Below are 21,414 nucleotides of genomic sequence, written 5' to 3'. Positions count from 1 at the left end.
CACTTTCCCTGTGTTGGAATGAAATTTTTAGCAAACTTGAAGATATCCCTTTGACTATTAAATAGAGTGATTAGCTAGCTAAGTCACAATTTGGATTTATGCACAAGGCTAGCAGGAAAACATAACAGGATAGGAATACATCAAAAATCTCTCTTTCTTTAGGTCTGACAATGGATTTTTAGGCATCAGAAAATAATTCAGCTTTAGTTCTAAGCTGTAAAATTATTTTAACGTGACCTATGAATACATCAAAATCCACTTGAAGCAGCAGTTTGGTTTTTGCTTCTCCCATTAAGAAAGGAAAAAAGTTATTCTACCAAATAGACACATACAATGAGAGAATATACTGTCTCACCACGACAGAAAAATGACAAAGGAAGGCTGAACTTCTTTGCAATTCAAATACTTGAGAAAACTTTATTATACAGTGTTTCGTACTTGAATTCCCAATCACAGTGTATGACTGCATCTTTAGCATCTGGTTCCTGTCCCCAGTATGCAGTCATCTCTTTTGGGCAGATTATTTGTATGGCAACCTACATTTTGTTGGATATTCTTCATTTTGGCTATATATCCTTACAGAAATTCTGCTTAATTTGCATAAGGGTTACATTCTATTTGATTTTACTTCATATGTCTTTGTTTTTAAGATTGTTATCACTTGTTAGCAACAGTTCTTTGGCTTCCAAATGCTGTTCTTCCCAACATATCTTAAAATATTTGCTAGAAAGAACAAATAAACAAAGAAAAATGTCTGTGATTTAATACTGCTCGTGTCTTGAAGCCAGAAGTTTCTGAAAATCATCAGTTTGGCAGCCATACATCTATCCATCTTTTTGTAGCTTCCACTATTACGGGCAACAATCTAAAGACCTTTTACATAAAAGAAATAAGAATAGAAGAAAGCTCTTCAGATGTTTGTTTTACATTTGTACAATTTTACATCAGTGCTTGTCACTATTTTCTTCTCACTTCATCCTTTCAGTATTGATCATCTGCTTTTGATCTCACACACTGAGTAATGACATTGTTTTCACAATGTTCAGGGTGGAGCTATTTTTTTACGACTGCTCGCTATCAACACAGAAGCCAAACTGGTTACTCATTTGATAAGAAGGGAAATACAGATTGAATGAGCACAGAGCAATGTTTTACTTTTTGGTACAATCACAAAGATCCTTCCACGCCTTGCAAAGGGAAAAAAAAACATGGGATAAATTTTTAAAAACATTTTCAAGAGAAAGAGAAGCTTAAGTAGTAGATACTGAACTATAACAGATAGTTGATACCTTCATTGAACTGGTCTGTTATAAACACTTTGTTTGAGGGTTTTTTGAATAAGTGATAAGGCAGCATTTCTTTGTTTTAGCACATATTGATTCCTTTGGTAGCACAAACTGCAAATTTCTGTTCAAAGATAAGTGGGTTTTGCTTTTAGTGGACGACAGCAAATAAGTCACCTGTACATGCCAAATGGAAACTCTACAGTCATCCAATTTACTTTCACTCTTGATTCAAAGTAGGTGTTCTTGTGTTGCAAACTGCAATTCCCAATTCCTGTTGGCCAGTCCCACGTGCATCACACTGATTATTTGTTCAGCAGCGCTCAGCACACTGAACAGGGCAGGTTTGTTCTGCTGAAGACTTTATTACCCATCTGCCGCAAAGCACGGCTGTGATATAATTCATTCTATTTACCCTAAAACAACAACAACAACAGCACTTCTCATGGGTATGCAGTGTTATGAGGAGGAGGGAAATCATTTGACATTTCATCTTGCAATGTCATTTGCCAGTACTCAGGAAAAAAAATAATTGCAGATATAGCCTTTTCATTAGAAGCAGTTAAATAAACCTAATATTTCTTCCCTGAACATACAGCACTGAGGAGACATTCCAGCATTTGGAATGTACTTATTTCTCAACTGCAATTAACCAGTTGATATAACTCCTTTATCATTTGAAGCATTTTATGTTCTTTCCTTTACAGACTGTTTTTGGTAGTTCTAATTTAGGAGGGCTTTTTCCTTTCATCAGGATAAAGGGCTTTATTTAGGGGTTATTTTTGTATCAAGCCCGTGCAAATGGCTTCACTACTACGTAAAATATCTGAGAAAACCATGTAAGTACTCTCCCTTCAAAATCCTCCAACAATCTTTCTTTTGTTGATCTTTACAGTACATCTTCCACAGTTATAAAAGAGGATGCTGAATGTTTAGAAACTGTTACGCAGATAGATAGACGGGAGGTGCATATGTGTGCGTGCGCTTGCATGGAAACAGGAGGCGGGGGATGAGGAGGAAGAACCTGAATAACAATGATTTCAGAAAGCAGAGGTTAGAAAAGAAACATGCCTTTAAACAGTGCACACCGTTGTACCTTCCTTTCTGTAATTTAGACAAAACCAAACCCAAGGTATGTGGGAAGCTAAGCATGGTATATCAATATTTATGCTGCTTGGAATTTACAAACCAGTAAGCTCCTATGCAAATGTTTGAGCTGCATAAAGGAAACAGTGTTTTCTGCACATCATGCTTCAAGTCATATGCTCTGAAATAAAGATTTCAAGAGTATACTGGCCTTTTTGAATTTTTATTATACTTAGAAAGCTGTCATTTACAAGGCCAAACCTCTACTCGAAAAACTCCTGTTTTAATGATGGTGCATATTATTTATTGCATGTACTGGCTATGAATACATTATTTAAAAAATGATTCAAATTGGCTGAAAAATGTAAGAGCATTCCCTTTCTCCTCCTGTGCACCAACCCCTGCTCAGCAATTTCTCCATGAGAGACGCTGAAATAAAGCAAATAACACATTTTCTTCAAACTGACATAGATAGCTATTAATTCCAAGCTCTTTGCTATATTCATACACAATAAACTTAAGAATAACATTTTCTATAAATTCTGGATAGTTCTGCATGGACAATTTTCAGTTCTGTCAAGTGAAGCCAAAGCAATATTCTGGTGTCATGTTTACAGCCATCTGTGCAGATGCAAAGTCAAGTTTGGACAGCTTTGATCTTGATAAGGTGCAGATTTTATGATGTGAAGGTTTACTACCTTAGTTTGAAAGCACAAATGGATTAAAATGCTTCATGGGCTGGGAAGAAATGGTCAGAAAGATGAAGCTTTTTTCAAACTCAGTTTTCAAAATATCAACAGACACTAATTAAAACAATGGTACCCAGTTGGAAAGACTACACCTGCCAGTATCTTGTTCATGCCAATAACCTGCGAAGACAGCTCTACAAGACGAAAGAATGACAAAAACCAGCCAAAACACTCGGAAAGCCACAAAATTCTTTGAACCGAAAGGGATAACATAAACATAACTCAACTTAAAAAGTATAGACGCATCAGAACCCCATAAATACTTCCTGACTATTCAGTAAACCCAAGACAAAGCTTTTCTTGCTCCTTCCAGTTTTTGCAGTCTTAACAGTAATTAGCATGATTGGTTTCACCGTTGCTTGTTACAGTCATAGCTTTAGTACTATGGCTCCTCAAAGGAGAAGGAACAGCAAAAAGTAGAGGTGGGGAAACGTGGGTCTGCCTGACATCAATGGCCAAACAGTCATTTATATCATGATTTCCTGGTTTAATGATATAAATTCAAGACAGGAGGCTCCTGTTCTTGGAAGAAGTGAGCATGCAAACCTCATCAGTTCAAGAGTAGTAACCCAAACACAGATTCAGAGCGGATAAAAATGCTCACTGTCATCTGTGCATTTGGGGTTGTGAAGGGAGGGAACTTCGAGCTTTCAATTCATTGAAAAAAAGCAGAACACCAGATCTCTGAAACGTTTTTGAAACATATATGATGCCTTAAAGACTGTTAAGCGTCACAGTTTTAGATAATAAGCTGCCTTCTAAGTTAAGAAGGTGAAAACTGTGATATAAAAGCACGGGGAGAACTTGAGAGTGAATTATTAAATAGAAATCGGACAGTTTTACTGTCAACCTACTAAAACTAAACTGGAAACTCAAAGAAAAAAAAACATTAAAAAATATTTCCTTTAGGAAAGAAAGATCTAATTGTCTTCCTTGGACTCCCCCATTTCAGGACAGATATAGGGAATGATTTTTTAAAAATCTGTCACGCTTAATTGTATGGAAATTCTAGTAATTCATACCTTAACTATTTAGACGCAACAGGCATCATGCAACATGAATCATACGTGCCTTGAAGGGAAAATGATCCCTTTTCTTGTTATTATGGGATTACTACAGTTTTGTGGAGTTGTAATTTTAAATGAAAAACACAATTTTCCATTATAGCGCTTGTGTGCATGGATTATATTTGAATTACTAGCCAAAAGTTCCTGTTGTTATTGTAATTTTAATTCACATTTTGACAGGTAGGAACTTGAGTATCTGGCACCAGCTGCAGAAATTGAGAAGTCGGCCAATCTCCTGATATTTCTTTTTAAGATAAATTTCCTGAGGATATTTTTCATGACCTGGTATTGGGATCTACCTTTTTCTCACACAGAAAAAGATCAGAAAGCAGCACCTTTTGCCCTCAGTTTTGGCAGTTCTATAGTGAGGTTATTCTCCATTCTTTATTTGTATAAAAGTGTTTCAATACAGTACATGACTTCAAACATGTATCATGTGTTGTAAGAGTGTCTGGACAATGGAAAATGGCAAATAATGCAGCGCTTGGGGCTCAGTCTCAAATTTATCATCTAGAAGCACATTCTCAAGTGGCTGACTAACATTATCCATCTCTTCTTCCTATAACTAAATACATCCATGTGAAAAGCAGCACAACGTGCTCACAAAGCTTCCGTTTCCACCCCCCTCTCCCAATCTTCATTTTATTTATTGAAATTTCCCTTTTACATTTAATGTACAGAGAAAAGTTACTCTGCGCTGCCACCACTGCAGGAGCTTTTTAAATGACTCAAGGAAGTATAGCTTTCATTTAGGTTTGTGCCCTCCAGTCTGTTTATACTGGTCGATACACTTGTCTGAAAAATATAATGGATTAGCACATCATTCAACAAACTAGTCAGAAGGCAAGCTCAAGGCGACAGAGACCAAAAAGTAAATTACAGCCAGTCGTAGGGACAGGCCATGCCTAGAGCTAGGAAACATCATATCAGTACAAAACCTGTATTCTGTGAGAATGTTACTTGAACCGAAATGGGTGGAAAAATTTACACTGAAATATAACAAAACAATTAAAGTCATGATTTCACACAGAACTATAAATTCTACAGTTTATGACACGTAATGCAAAACCTGAATCGCACAAGCAGTGCATGTTACTGTCACACCTCCTATCAACAGCAGACATCGTTACTCCTCAACATAAAAGGAGGATTTGTCTCCAGTTAAGTATTTTTTATATTAGTTTATTTAATGCGTTTCAATATATGAAAAACACAACATGCCAAAAAGCATATTGTGAAAAGGCTGTGAAATATATTTTACATACGCTAAACGAATAAACCCAAAGATGTAATATAGCCTCAAAAGATGGAAGATAATTCTCCTTAGAACACAGGTGAAGTTCAATAGTTCAATACTATTTTTAGCATATACGTAGATAATTAAACTTTTTTTCAAGAAGTGATCATTGTGCATTATTTTTCTTTTTGAACCCCCAGAAGATGATCAGAAAACTAAAATAAAATCATTCTATCTTTACTTGTGTTTTAAAACCTCGTTATTTGAAACAGATGCCTTAGTACTGCATTTACAAAGAGAAAACAGCACTAACATTGTTGTAGAGGTTGAAAGACATCATGACACTCTAATAACCTCTCAGAAAATTAACATAAGGGATTAAATTCACTGCTGAGGTAGATACTTTAGCTCAAACGGACATACATCAAGAAGAACTCTGTGTTACATGCTGGAAGCTCGAAATCACACCATATGACTATTAAGTAAAATCTTGAAAAGAGTTATTAATACAGCCTAGCAAATGTGTCAGCAGTGAAGAACGAGAAACTACTTGCAGTGTGGCTTCCAAACTCATGTATCTGTGAGAGAGAAAGCCTTCTCTACAGAATATGAACCAGCAGTACCATTCCTTTTCTCCATTTCCATTCAATTATGCTTATGTTGCAATTAGTTTTGCCTTTACTTCTGCCGTTTTTAATTGCGCCTGTGTCTTACACACAACTGCAGATATCAGGAAGGGTAACATCAGTGTTTCACACGTGCATGATGGCCACATCCCCGGTTTCATTTATTCACAAGATGAATAGAAGCAGAGGATTCCTGGCCCTCAATTTGCCGATCTACTCCTGAGCTCTCACGGCACAGAGTCACTTTGAGCACCTTGTCTACGATTTGGAGAGATGACAGAACACGTCATAGGGAAATGGTAATTTTTCATTCATGCTTGCTGCTCACCGTTGAGCCAAAGGAGCACATGGAAAATAAGTGTTTATATTTTGGACCAGTGATAGTCTGTTTAATCTATGCTATTTCTGCTCAGGGACTGTGCCAAGCCCTTACCACATGAGGAAACCTTTTGTTACTTCATGGATAAAATCAAGTGGATTTAGACTAAATTCTCTGCATCCATGTGGTATAAATATCAGTCTCTTGAAAGGAGAGGTGTCACAGTTGATCTTTTCCAAGTTCTATGTATACTCCACCGATAATAAAGTTTCTAGTCTAGTAATGACTTGGTTTGTAAAATCACATTACCATTGGGATATATCTATTTCTCATTTGTCCAATTCTATACACTACTACCTCTGGGACAGTGATCTACAGAAACACCAAAACTTTCCTTGTTTTAAGCAAAGATCCCAATTTTAAACTGTAATACTCTATCACACCTGAGGCCACAACGTTCAAATACACCGAGCTTTCAATTCAACACGAAATTTGCCTGTTCTCCTGGCATGGGGCCAACAGGAGGCTAATGGGCTTTGATAGGTTCTTCCCTGGTTTGTTTGTTTCCTGGGCACAACTACTGTTTTAGATGTTTAGTTAAGGTTTCTAAAATTCAGATGATGTCTGTCTGTACTTTAAATACATACACCAAAAGCACATACAGACTTCAGCAATTCCTTTCAGTATAACAAATCAGTTAAACACTTAGTCTTATTTCCCACTTTTATAATAACATGTAGTTTCAGATTTTTGATCAGCCAAACAGTCAAGCAGATACACATGATCTATGCATCGACTTTGGGTGTTTATAGAGGTAAACGAGGCATAAAGAAATAAAATGGTCATACATAATATCAATGTGTTTTCACTACTGAAACAAATTAAATAATACGAATGTAGTTTTTGGTCATCATTTTTCCCTCCAGAACTTTTGCTTTTGGTGAAATTGCCACTGATTCTAATGAAAGTTCACACAATTCAGAAGTCCAACCTCCGGTCTCTCAAAGATTTAATTGAATAGCTTTATACACATCATTAGTTTCACAGCTTTCAATGAGAACTCGTGTGCATGTTTTCAGGATCCAAGCCTTTGTTATGGTATATTCATCCTTTCTTCTACTCATGCTTTACTACATGTACAACTTGTAGCATTACCTTTTGTTTTCACTCAGAAAATCATTTTCAGAAAAGCTGTTACCTTGTCAAATTTACCAGTATTTAGAATAAATTTTTCTAGGACACAGATTTGTTTCAGGCTAAATAGTTTAGAAAATTTCAGCTAACACTCAGTCTAGACACAACGACAGTTTTTTTTGTCGCAAAGCAGCAAGATCTTCTTTGAGAAGTCATCACACTCTCGTTTCTATCAGAAAATGGATTTGAAACTGGCAGACCGAGTTGCCTTTATACCAGCAAGAGGCTATTTGCCATACCAGTAAAAGTGCACTGAAATTTGTCTGAGTCATATGCCACGGAGGAAACAACCACTGCTTAAACAGATCTCTATGTAATTCTACAATCGACAGTGATCCATGCTTATCATCAGGGGCCAAGGTAGCAACCTGTACGGTGAACGACGTGGTTAAGGTATGTCGTGATATTACAGCTGAGGAATTCGGGCCCAAATAAAAGCCAGACACCTCACCAAAGCTGGGCATTTCTGAACTCCTTCTCTGCTCTTGGATCCTGCAAGATGTGGGTAACTCGATGAGCTAATTACCTATGCCTGGCATGCAGAGTCTCAGGGTGGGGAAGAAACCAGAAACCCATGACGGGCAGACACGTTGCTGCCAAACCTACGTGTAAGAGAAGGGCCAAATACGTGAGTATAAAGGTCTGTCTAGCGGGTCTTCAACGGCCAAATCATATTTTACTCCAAGCCTGGCAAACAGACTCCAACCTTTAGCAGCCAACAGGACTAACCACGTTGCACCACTCTCCAGTAAAACTAAACACGGTCCAGCCTACTACAGCTCTTTAGGATGCTCATGGAGCAAAATAAGAGAACAAATGTATGCAAGCAGGGCTGTAAGGCTGCAGCTGGACATTCCTTACTTCCTACTATTGTTGGAGAGCTTAGGACAGAGATAAAGAGCTTGTCCGAACAACCTTAACACTCCCCTTTCAATCACACAGACCCATATCAATTTACACACAGATTTTATTCTCCATATTATTTTTATCTATTATTTTATTATCTATAAATATAAGTACGCATGCATACCCCTAGCTACAGAGTGAATTGCACCTATAATGTATCCTGCATTTTGTCATTATACAAAACAAATTTTTTTTATATTAAAAAAGCTTAAAATCTTGTCTTTGTAATAAGGAAGACAAGACTGGGTTTGTTTTTTTTAGTGATTGGAGGTGGCTAATCATTGACTGTTAGCATTTGTTAAAGGGTAACAGTTTTTACTGTTAAGTTTTGAAGGGTGAAAAATGCCTAACGCATGTAAACTATGTACTCTCTTCCATTGTAAAAAGAGATTCTCTTATTCACCAGTCTCATTAAAAGTTAAAACTGTGTCTGCTTAGCATTAGCAAGAATAAAAGGGTAAGAATGAGGTATCTATGAGAACTATAGCTATTGACATCATCGACCTACAAATATGTCCTCTTCAAGTTGATATACAGCAATTCGTTATCCCTGTTTTGCCATAACTGCTATTACTGAATGCCCTGTGCTTCCAAGTGTTAATACAATTGCAGTTCATATTTCAGGTTGTTCACCAAAAAGAAAAAACTATTCTAAATATTTGATCATAAAAGTTGTCCTCAGCTTTTACACAGATAATTTAGTCAAATAATATCAGATAATCTTAGAGCAGATTTAACAGGAAATTGCGAGGAACTCCATCTAAGCAGCATCCATTTGCACTTATATAAATGTACTGAATGTGTAGGAAGACTTTGACAGCTTGCCATATGTGATTTCATTCCATAGCCTACCTACTTTACCATCAAAAGTTATAGCCTTTGAAGCATTGCCAGAATTACTTTAGCCCAGTAGATATGCTAGATGTGCCCTTTAAAAGCCATATCATTTCCTTTCTACTCTGACTAGTTCAATGTAGCATCTGCTCAACTAAATTCCTTTGAAGGTTAAAACCAAAAAAACCCCCTGTATTACAGCTCAGTAAGATGCCCAGCGTTGAATGAAGACCACAGATGCAAGAGAATAAATACGAGTTAAATGAGACTATAAAAGAGAATCAGGAAATTATCAGCTATCATAGAAATACTATAATTATACATACGAGGAATAGATATTTGCATTTCAGGATAGGTAAGCATTTTATTTAAAACTATAATAATCCCTGAGTTTTATATTTCTATTTCATTATGTTGATTGGTTATATGCAAATTCTGATATTGCTATGACACGGGTGCTAATGCCTTAATAAAGAATATCATACATAAATAACTTGATTCAAAATAGCAAATATAAGTATGTATGTATAATGTCCTTTAAAATATTTGGTTGTTACACTTATTTTAAAAGACGCTATGTTATTTTCAAGCACCTTCCCCACTCTCCCAGATGATAATGAAGGGATAGTCCATATCATCTAGTATCACAAAGCAGTTGTGATATTTTAGGAATATCTTCAGTTTAGGTTCCTTAATTTCTACAAATACTACTTAAGATTGAAGACTTGTGCTTTTACTAAAAAGCTGAATGAATTCCAGTAATTACATGATTGTTCTTGTCTGCTTGATTGAAAAGTTTTCAAAACATATTAAAATGGCAGTGTCCTTTCCTAGTCTCTTGAAACCCCGCAATATCAATTTTAATTAAAGAGCTGTAAAAGTTACATTTTTATATCTGGGATTTTTTCCAATTTCACTTATTATTTCACATGAGTTTGCATCCTCACTGGGGAGGCTGCAGACTTTGCCAGTCTACAGGGGTTTATCACAGAACGTCACGGGAACACAGAGCGGACTGTGTCAGAACTAACAACATCACTGTCCAAATTAGGTACAGCACTAAAGTGCTTCTATCAGCCAAACAGCTCCCAGACACTCAGACTGGAATAAGCATAATTTGTTTAATATTTGTGTATCTTAGTGGCCTTCCATCAAATGCACATCTTTCTTCACAGTCACAAGTGCAGATAAACCAAGAGGAATGTAATGATATGAAAAAAAGAAGAGCAGAAAAGAACCAGTAGTAAGGAACCGGCTTTGATTTAGCCAAACAAAATATCTGGAGTAGCTCCCATCAGCCTGTCCAGTTTAAAGTGCATGAAATTCTTTCTGTAGACCCATTTATCCCAAAGCGCAGTAAAGAAAAACCCTTAAATTTACAATCAGCATGAAAGGGAAGCCCATCTTAGTGGAGGTCTTTCTAGAAACTGGTGCTTATGTGCATTTCAGCAACTGAATCACTTTCTATTTTCAGTTCTTTCCATGAATTGCCTTCCGATGGGAAGCCACTGGACACTGAAGCAACAATACATCAAAATTGAACTTGGGAGCTAATGAGGAAGATAGAGGGAAGAAGAAGATAGGAAACAGATGGCTTTAAAATAAAAATATCATAATTGTTTACACCTCTCAAACATGCAACTAATCAAATGTTACCTATCACAATAGAAAAAGTTTTCCACTACTTTGTTTTAGATAACCACTCTGACCCTGAAGACTGTCAGGTCTTTGGAATGCATCTTTCTCAGTGATTAGACACTACAACATCTACACAACAAATAAAGTTTCTGTAAATAAAGCATATAGTACTTACAATTAATGGAGGAATACTTTAAAACACATTAACAAAATGTTGATTCAGGTTAACTCAATCTGAATATATATAGAGACAGGACAAAGAAATCAAATGATCATATGACCAAACTACTTAAAAACTTGCAACCAATTTAGGGAACAAAAAAAAGAGTAATCAAATTGCCACCTTTATTCAAAGTACCAGTTGCTTATAGGGACGGAGAGATTGTTCAATAACTTCCAGAAAATCTCTTTATTCCCACTGTAACATAAGCACCATGTTGACAGTTTTGACAATATATAGTAAAATGAGAACCATTCAAAAACCTGTGAAATCTTTCCCTTGACTTACAGCCTATGGATCAGACTCATGTCAGGTCAGGAAAAACTAATCCAGGAAGGAAAGCTCCTGTTTTTCCAACTGCATTAATGAGTTTTTTAAAAAAAAATAAGCATCTCTTCCTACAAACTTTTAAGTTAGGACTCAATACACACTGCCTCAATATGTGGAAGAGACACATTTACAATATTCATCGTATCTTTCTTATACATACGTTAAAGAAATTCAACAAGAACACATGGATAGCTCCGTTGTCATTCGAGGAAAGTCAGGAATGTATATGTTTTCGTATTTACTACTTATGCATGAATAAGTGCTGTCCCAAAAGAGACATCTTTTGAAATGCAGTATGAAAAGCTACACCTCACTATACTGGCTACATCCTAATTCATCAGTACTCAACCCAGAAAATACTCTTGCCACCCAAAAGACCCAGCGACAGAATCTTAAACAGAAAATAATTAATAAAGGCAATAATACTGTCATACATTTTATTAGAACAAGGCAGATTTATTAATGCAAAGGCTTCAAAAGTTATCTGGAATGCAGAATGAGCATGATACACCATATTAGTTTATGGATCCATATGATCCTGTTCAACTAGAGAAACTTGTTTTCTATTTTACTATTGCCAAACCTCACAATATCATGTTTGATTGTAGCTTCAAAGGCTTGGTTGAAGAATCATGATACTCCCAGAAAGTCTCAGACATCTCTTAGATACAAAAGTAAACTTCTACCGTTCATGGTAGCAAATGGAAAAGGAAGAGTTGAAAACATAAAGCCATAAAGGCTGCAACCCCTTCCCCCACCGAATGTTAATAAGCCCTTTAAAATACTATATTCACATGTATCTAATAACTCGAAGCCAGTCAGTTGATGCTGGGACATGAGTTCTGAATATCAAGGGATGGCAAAATATATTTTCGTTGGTGTGGAAGCAGCAGCACGTCTTCTTACACCTCTGATACTCAGTCGCTGAGGAGGGGCAGTGTGCTGCACCTCTTCCCTGCCTTTCCCCTCCTGTCTTCTCAATCCCTGCCTTTCCCCTCCTGTCTTCTCAACACTAGAGAGGCATTTCCTTTGTTTGTCTTACTCACACTATTTTGATTCCCCCTCCCTCCAATATATGCACACAGTTCCTGTCTCTAGAGAGGAAGATAACTCTCATTCCTAAAAAATTTCCCCTCACTGCTGAAAGAAGGTAATTTCTCTATTTCCTTCCTGCTTTAAATTTCTAACTCTGAGTAAGGGAGTAGAAGTCCGTCCTGGCTTCAGCTGTGCCAGCGCTGCTAGAGCACGCTCCATCTGTTCTCAAACCACTTAACTATGTCCTCAATGGAACCACAGTAGCCTGTGTGCTGGGATGGGTCCTGACGGCAGATCCTGATGGCATAGCTTGTACCAGGGCATTAAGCTGGCTACGTTTATTAAACTATGGATTCATCTGCCTAGGGTCTTTCCATGGCAGTGCAATGAGGATAAGAAGTAAACAGTTTCCAGGGGGAGCTGAGTTACTCAGAATTAATGAAGGTAGTTCCAAAGGTATAAACAAACAGCAGAAAGAACTTCTAATGTGAATGCCGTTGAGGAACTCAGCTGAGCAACTGAGATAAAGAATGGGCTCACAGTAAGTCTGACAAGTTTTCTGATCATCTTTCCCCGTGCCCACTAAATGCAGAAATCAGCCTAGGTACACTCTCTCCCATATTTGTAACTGCACCAGGAAGCTGGTGTCAGCCTCTGTGCAACTGGAAACGTGGGCGGAAGGAGTTTTGGATGGCATCCACGTTCAAACACCAGAAGGAATGTGTGGTTAAACTACTAAGGCAGCATAGGTCTATTTTAATGCTCAAGATAAACAGAGAGTGACAAAAGCATATAGAATAGCACTGTAAGAGCACATGGACACGATTGTCTTGAATTTCCACTACAAACTTTGGGGATTGAGCACCATCAGCCTTTGACTTGGAGATTCTCTTGACTAGATCCCACATTAACTCTTCGGACATTCTCCACAGATTTTGGAATGTTTCACTCTTACCAATCCTTTCTTCCTAGAAAAGGACTCCTCTGTTACCTTTGACTGAAAACGGGGTGTGTAAAGCCCTGACTGAGGCTGTAACAACACAAGATGCTGGCAAAAAACAGATTAAGAGATGTCTCCTATCCTCGTTCTGCGCTGCTTGTTCCTGATGTTGAGCTTTCATATGCAACGTCTTGGATGACTAAGTTGGTAGAACTGTCAGTGAGGATTTGCAGTGGAAGTTTTCACTGAACTGATCCGAGTTTTAAATAGTTTTTTTCTTTTAATTATTTTTGCAGGGTTATTTTTAGCCAAGGTCTATTCAGCGACTGTTGGTTGGTTTTGTTTTGTTTTAAATAGATACAGGCATCGTTTTATTTATTTCATAAACTTAAGCCAATCTTGAGTTTCTCTGACTTGTCCATCCTTTCTGAAATGCTTGGAATGGGAATTCAGCAAAGTGAACCCATACTGTTTCACTGCTACAAATCTTGAATAATTTCATACACTGCAGAATATTTGAGTCAGGGTTTTCCTTGCCCTGACTCAAGCAAGGATGTAAAAGAGAATCAGGCTTTAGAATCAGTGCATTTTGTATGCAATCAAAAGCATTACCATTAATCAAAACCTATTAATTATTATTTACTTATTTTTAGAAATGAAATTTTGATCACTCACCCGCAGAACGCCTTTTTTTGACCTTACTCTTAAAAAGTAAAATACTTAGTTAATTTTTGAGTTTTTTTCTTCCCATCTCTAATGTGCCAGGATAGCATGGAAAATATATTTATGCCAAACTTGTATGTTTCCTACCAGTATCTGATTTTCTCCCCCAATTATTCCACAGCTGTTTGCTTAACTAAGTGACTATATATAGAATATTCTCCAACTTCCACACAAATATGTTACAATGCAATGCAAAAAAGATACCAAACTACTTTGTAGCAAATTTGGACAATGTGAATGTTAATTCAGGGAAAGTCTTTGTCTTTGCTTTAATAGGAAAGACAACCGTAAAATAGCTAAATTGCCTTAACCATTTTCCTCAGATATTTTTCTTAAAACAATCTGAAAACATTGCACCCATCAGAAAGCAAACGATTTGATTGCTAATGTTCTGAGTCTTACTTATTTAGCACCGAAAGAGTTAACAACTGCAATGAAAATATATTATAAGAATCTCATTTTTAACATCAACTGTATTATTAAGTCACATGAAAAGTCTTCAGCCTTCGAGCATTAAACCAATGAGGCTATATTTTATTGCATGGAGAATCTGTGCGATTCGTTTCAACCAGAGAATCCCTTCTGCATAAAGGTTTTCAATGTTTCAGCCTCAATGGCTGGTAATATATGTTCAAAAGAATAAATAAAGGGAACATGATTCTCATGTAAAACGTCGTTCTGGATTTCTTTAGTTAACTCAACAGAGAGCTATATTCAGCGGAGCCTGTAAGACAATACTGCCGGCTGTATTTAAACACGCTGCAGAAGAATAAGCAAAACAATGTGATCTAACAATAAGTTAATTTCGAGTTTAAAAAAAAAAAATAAATCAGTAAAGCATCACTATACGCTGCATCTGGACTGACTACAAAGTGACAGTCAGCGGATTATACCACAGTTTTCTAATGCTGAAAATTCTGATGGCATTTACTGGCATAACCTTTCAACTCTGAGCACATCAATAGAAGCAGACAGTGGTTTGAAATATGATTCCTTGCAGATAGCATATCCTCATTCATCTGACTGTGGTGCTCTGTGCTCCATTGCACAAACAGCGGCTCACCCACTTCTGAGAGGACACTAATAAAAAAGGCATCAATTTTCAGCTCTAGTACTACTGTGATCTCTTTATATGTTCGACATCCAACATTAAATTAAAATGCTGTTATAAATCCTACTTTCTGAATCTGGAATGAGTGTTGGGTTTTTGTCGCATGAGACTGCAGCAAATCTTGTCAAAAGCAAGGAAGCACGTCTTGTTCGCTCAGAATTAATGTTGTGGATGAAAGGAAAAGGTAAAAGAGGTTGAATATGGTGAACTGTGGGTGTCAAAGGCAGTGGGTAAAGAAGCTTCGGGGTACCAAACAGAGCATAACATTTGCTGCTTTCGATACGTTCCTAATCAGTAATTATAATTAACAATTACTAACTGCACATGAAAAATAGTTTATTTGTTATATGCAGTACTTTAAAAAACCCTGCAAATCTTTGAATGTCTTTATTCTTCACAGTTTGGGAAATATATTCCTCTGCGCTAAGCAAAAGTTTTGTAATAACCAGCTAAAACAGACTTAAGTGTTTTGGATCACTTCAAGACCACACAATGAAGGTTGTTACAGAGTGACTATGCAAAATTATGCATATTGATGTTGATGTTTAGGACTTCTGTCAGCCTGTCATTTGCACTCGAGTCGTCTTAAAAGTTCTTGGGCTGGGATAGGGATTAAACAAACAAACAAAAAAAAGGCATAAAGAAAAGATTATTAGGCGCTGATGTGAAATACTGTGACAACGGCAAAATCTTTTCCTCAGTGAAAAAAAAAGCTGTGAACAGTGAGCGCAAGGAAGAAAGCAGGCAGGATATTTCTGTTACGTAGAAGAGTGCCACACATTTTGGAGCCTTTCAACTGTGTCTGATAACCTCTAATGGCAGGTATCCTTTCTCCTTTAAGAACTAAACCAAGCTGCACTGAAAAGACAATAACGGCTTCAGCAAAGACACTGTGTCTATAGATATTTTCTCTTGTTCAGTTCATTCATAATTATGAAGAAAAGAAACAAGCTCGCCTTTTTGGGGTGGGGGAGTGCCTTGAAGAGTGGTTCAATATCTGGATCGAACAGAGGAACTTTTTCCCCCTAAGGATCCTGCCTGAAGAAACCTTGACATGCACAAAGTCAGAACCTAGACAAAGTTGCCCTGGTGAGAACGATAAGGTCACCCGTGGGATTGCTGAGATTATCTCTGTCAAGCACTTGGACAGCATGCAGTCAAATGATGCATCATGCAGTCATTTTCAGGGGGGAAAATCAATTTCTTCACCAGGTCGCTATTTGCTTTTCAAAGTGCCCTTGTAGGCCTTCACCACCAAGCATTTATCAATTTAAATGTTGTAAATTGATAATGTGCCACCGTGCCTTGTACTGTTTCTGAATTATTTTGATACTTATATTTTCTTACTGCTCTCAAAATCCTCAGAGCTATTCTATTTCAACAGAGCTCCTCTCGCTCACTTCTCTGAGCATAAAAGACAATAGTAAATTAACTTTCTTATGCTGAGCATTAAGGAAAAACTTCTTTAAAAAACACATGACCAACACAGAATTTTCCAGGCTTTTATCTAGCAATTTTTCAAGGGGACAGACTATTAAGGAACTATCAATGCTAATGCACCAATTCACTACGTGAGCCAAAACGAATATTCTACACATTACTATTTAAATACATAACACTAGAAAAATTACAACAACAAAAAAACCCAAGCTCTTTTCTCTATTGTTTACTGTCTAGATTTACTTAAACCAAAATGTAGTTGCTCTGTGAAGTTCCTGGCTTTTGGTTTTTTTTTTTTTCTTTGATTTTTTTTTTAATGACTATTTTTTTATTTACATAATGGTATGGGGGAAATAAGGTAGAACTTACAGAACGAATGCAAGCATCAAGACTGCTTTACATTACTTTTAAGCAAACAGAGCACAAAAGCAATCCTTTAACCATCTACTAGCCTCAACTCGGTTTGCATTGAAAAACAGGTAGCAGTTGAGGGCTGTGCTTCGTAAAAGCAGAAGAAATACATGGCAGTTGCAAAGCGTTCTTAACCTCCAGTGATTTATTGGCCCTCAGCCAAGTTATCAGGGGAATCTAATTCTTCTTTATTATTCAAATAAACCACATTTGGCACCATGGTTCCTTTTCAGAATAGCTTCACAAATAGACTGAGTACTGTCATTTATTTGACCTTGTACTTTTGTGCTGTAGCTATAATTTTATTTGCCATTTCATAGAACAAATGCACAGAAAGCCAAAAAAAAAAGGAGACAGCCTATGCTACAAGTAACACAGCATGCATGTAGTACACCTGTTGGGTTTGCCTACTTTTGCCTTAAAAAAGACAAGACCTCAATAATTTCTTTTTTTCCCCTTCTTCATCTCTTATTATCTCCTATTATGTCTGTAGCAGCACTGCTCCTTTTTACTGAGCTCTCTTTACAACAGACCAATTTGCAAACCTGGTCTGTGTCCTGGACAAGTAGGAACAGAGGTAGGGAATATTTCACTTCAAGGTGTGGACCTCACAGAGGGAAAACAATGCATAAATATCCTCGTTGAGTACAACTGTTGGTGAGAGGTGATTAAGAACTTGTTTCCTGAAAGCAAAAGTATCCTCACCAGTTTAACAGCCCATAGTGTTCTCCACTGAACCTGGAACCTCCAATGTCTGACAATTTTATCCTCTGTTCTGGACAGATTTTTCTCCCTATTTGTTACTATTTGTGTTTCAGCATACTTTTGGCCAAAGTCTCAAACAGAGAGACCGTAAAGGATTGAAATCTCTTTGCTAAGAACTGATATTGACTTCCAAGTGCCTGAAGGAATGATTCGAGCGCCTCTTCAGTGTCCAGACATGGTGACTTATTTTAGCCATCTACTTTTGAAATCTCATCCCATTTCTAAAAGGCAGTCAGGGACTGGGTATTAAAAAAGACTGCAGTTACCCTGACATAAAAAATTACCTGCTAACTGGAAAATGTCAGAGAATAGATATATATATGAAGACAAACTATTTTTACATCATTACAGAGGTGCGGTGTAAAAAGCTGTTTGTATTGGCGAGAGGGTAAGCTACACAATCACAGGTTATGTCGTCCAACCCAGGGAAGAAATCCTGGCTCTGTTTCTAGACATGTCTGGATCTTCCAACAAATACTACATGTTGTTATCCTGAAAATATTGAATACTGGAAAGCATGTTGGAATATTTCAGCTTGTCCCAAGTAAGTTGAGCTATGACAACTAGTACAGATTAAGGATATAACTGAGAGATTTTGGCCCATTTCTGTTGTCTTCATTTTCTTCCTTCTCTCACTCATTATTTTCAGCTAACTTTGTGTCTTTCCCTCTACTCTGAAATGCATCTGTTCTCTCTGAAGCTGCTCTGAGTGCAATTCCGCAAAGTGCTCTAAAATCCATGTCTACCAAACTAACTTAAAATCCTTGGTTAGTATTAACTGAAAGATACTGTGTTCAAAACACAGATATCTATGGGTGTCTACATGCAAGGTACATTCGTTGAAATGTTGAAAGAGTATTTATTGTGATTTTTATTTACTGCCCAAATATACTGTTATTTTTGCCAGCAGTAACTTTGAATAATCATCACTGCCAGGCTACATCCCAAGAGATTGTTTTATCAGATTTCTTTACTATTAGCCCTGCAGCTATCTTAGAACATCAGCATCCACTTGTTTTGTACCACTGCTTCTCAGTGTTCAAAAAAGAGAAAAATAAGGTTCTGTGAAAAAAATGTTTTCACTTGCTGAGATTTGGTACAAGGACAGTTTTTCTTTAGCCTAAGAGACACGAGATTTTACCCTACAAGTATAAAATACAGTCTACATTATTTCCCTATGTACTAGTTAAAAAAGATAAAAAATGCAACCAAACAATGATGAAGTCTCCAAGAAGCCATTTGACTAGAAATTAAGACAGCAAAGACAGCTCTTGAAGAGGAAGGTTCAAATAAAAATACTTATAATATACATCCAGACTTTCTGAAGCACAAAATTACCTAGAGTTTCTATATAAGCATATATAAGTTGGATAAGGACTCATCAATGTTTACCTGCAGTGCAAGAAATGCAACATCACATGTATCCCACAGCACTACTCCAGACTTTCAGAATGGATGAGTATTTTAAGGTGTTTCTTGTGCAAACAGTAGTATTTCCATGTATAGTTTGAGAAATGGTTTTATGGATATTCTTGCTAATATTTTTTTGTAACAAGTAACACTTTGAATATTAATTTAGTAACAAGTAGCGACAGCATTTCTTTTGTCATTATTAAGAGACCAAGCTATATAATACTATACAAATAAAACAATATATTAAAACTATAAATACAGTAGGTCTAAAAAATACGAAATGTCTCCATAAAGACAGAAGAGAAGAGCAGCAAAAATCACAGAAATTTTAGTAGATCTCAGTATTTTTCATCTATTATTGCAATAAAGTCCACAGTCCTGGTTATGATTTTCAGTAGTTTTTCCACCATCACTTTCAGCAGTGAATGCAAGGAAAGGTTTGCTGTAATATATCAAATACTCTAACATACAAAGGCAATTAGTTTATTTATCTAAACCCTTGTTTGAAATGTATTTGGGGATCGAGATCAAGTGTAAAGTCTTAACAGCGTGATGTAAGCTCAGAGTAAGGGAACATTTACCAACTCATATAGTTAAAAAGACAGTGGCAGAAAGTGCTTTTAACAAGAGACTAGCATAGGGTTAAAGCCAAATTTTTCTTGAACAGATGATATTTCAGATGGCCACACTATTCCAGATGCATCAATTTCCTTGAAAATCCAATCCATATATGTGCATATGCTGTGCTGGCAGGAGGACTGACTGAAATGGCCAAAACCCAAGAGCTAATATTCTTTTGGCCAGAATAATGCAATTATTATTTTCCTAGCTATCAGTCTAAGCATACAGAGCCATCTGTTATGCAAAGCAAACATACACATCTCAATTACAGAAAATGCAGTTGCCTTGACAGAATTTGGATTACACCACTAACCAGGGCTGTAAAATTTGTTTTAAGCTAGTGTATAATGGATGCCTTTCAGGAGTTTCCTAATTATCATTTACCTGCTTAAACTAATTATCCATCCTTCTTCTTTACTGGCTTATTAAACTTTGTTGGATATGATGCATAAAACAGATTAATATGAGCATAAGACAATAATAAACATTAAAGTTCTGATTCTTTACTGTATCAGAAACATGGTGGCATACCAATTTCAAAATCTGAGATTCTTGATACGAACTCCCAAACAGACTAAGGCAGGGATTAAAGTCTATTACAAAATGAGAGACTATAATGAAAGACAGGAATACTGATACGAGTTAGAAACAGCTCTGTTTCCGTTTCTATCATTTGGTTCGCTAAAGCCAGCAAGAAAAATAACAATTACTGAACTTATTACAGCTAACTGCTTGCACGTTCTTTGAGGAGGTAATGAACCCGTATTCAGATTCGCACCAGGTAATATTTAAAATTAGTCTTTTTCTGCACCAAATGTTAAAATTTCCCATTTCACTGTTGTTGGGGTGCAGCAAAACTGACAGTTGATGTACTCCTTATAGCAGTATGGGTCCCAATTTAAAGGAGCTGAAATAAATATCACCTCATTTTTTCTTTTTCTCCTCGGGGGTGACTGCAATACAACAGATTATCCTACTCTGAAAACCATCATGCAAAATCTTTCCGCTGCATTTCTAAGTACAAGCAGAAAGAAGCTGTCCTTCCCAAACATTTGTGAATGCTGTGACATCAGGAATAAGCATCAACAAGCAGCTTTCCCCTCACTTTCGTCCTGCCGTTTCATCTTTGAAAAAAGTCAACAATTAAATAAAACAACAAAAAAAATCAAACTATTGTATTTCATAAATTTTTCTTTTCATATCAGTGAGCATTTGTGAAAGCAGCAAAACGTGTCCTTGCTGGAACCCTTCCTGCAAGACATTTTAATGGTCTCTTTCAGGATTTCTTGACTCCAAATGACTCCCTGTCATTGTGTCAGCTCCCTGGATAATGCAGGGTACTCCATAAACATCCAGTAATAGGACACAAGGGAAGTACTATTAGTGTGTCCCCTTCCTATCAGGTATAGAGGTTTAAAGTTCAAAACAACTGAGAAAAGAAAATTCATTTGTTCTCAATAAATTAA

The 21,414-nt window shown here is 36.7% G+C and overlaps 1 protein-coding gene across 4 annotated transcripts in view; it reads right to left on the bottom strand.

Annotated features, from left to right (window-relative positions):
• The window catches only part of NPAS3 (neuronal PAS domain protein 3), a 605,022-nt gene that overhangs the window by 162,437 nt on the left and 421,171 nt on the right, over window positions 1-21,414 (bottom strand). The window lies entirely within an intron of this gene.

Source organism: Cuculus canorus, chromosome 5, assembly GCF_017976375.1.
Source record: "Cuculus canorus isolate bCucCan1 chromosome 5, bCucCan1.pri, whole genome shotgun sequence".
Classification (NCBI taxonomy): Eukaryota; Metazoa; Chordata; class Aves; order Cuculiformes; family Cuculidae; genus Cuculus; species Cuculus canorus.
Note: the sequence above shows the minus strand (reverse complement) of the source record. Positions and strands in the feature narration are given on the sequence as shown.